Below are 484 nucleotides of genomic sequence, written 5' to 3' on the forward strand. Positions count from 1 at the left end.
TGTAGCCACAGACTTAGCTTGTAGTTAGCTCAGTGTATTTTATTCACATAATACAAGAAAGATGTGGAAAAGGAGAAATAAGGCATTTCTGCTAGGGGTCACTGAGACAAAGCTGGATATCTGCTTTTGCTCTGCACAGAATGGACTGACTCATGGGATCCAATCAAAGCCTAGCTATTAATTTTTAAAAATTTTTTAATGGGAGGAGAGAAAAAGCATTTGGGAATAACTTTCTCCCAGTACATGCTCATCCGTTTAGCCCAAGTATTAGAAAATAGAGAGCTGCAGCTTGAAACACCCCACCCTAATCTAGACGTAGACCGTCACATCCCACAGGAGTCAGACACCATCAGGAAAGGCATCAGTAAGCATGTGCTAAAGGATTACATTAACAAGATGTACTTGCTCACATACTTTATATATCAATGTAATAAGGTATCAGAAAGTTCCAGAGCCGCTCAGGTCTGTGGAGCTAGACACATTC

The sequence above is a fragment of the Fulmarus glacialis genome, unplaced genomic scaffold (assembly GCF_000690835.1).
Source record: "Fulmarus glacialis isolate BGI_N327 unplaced genomic scaffold, ASM69083v1 scaffold11223, whole genome shotgun sequence".
Lineage (NCBI taxonomy): Eukaryota > Metazoa > Chordata > Aves > Procellariiformes > Procellariidae > Fulmarus > Fulmarus glacialis.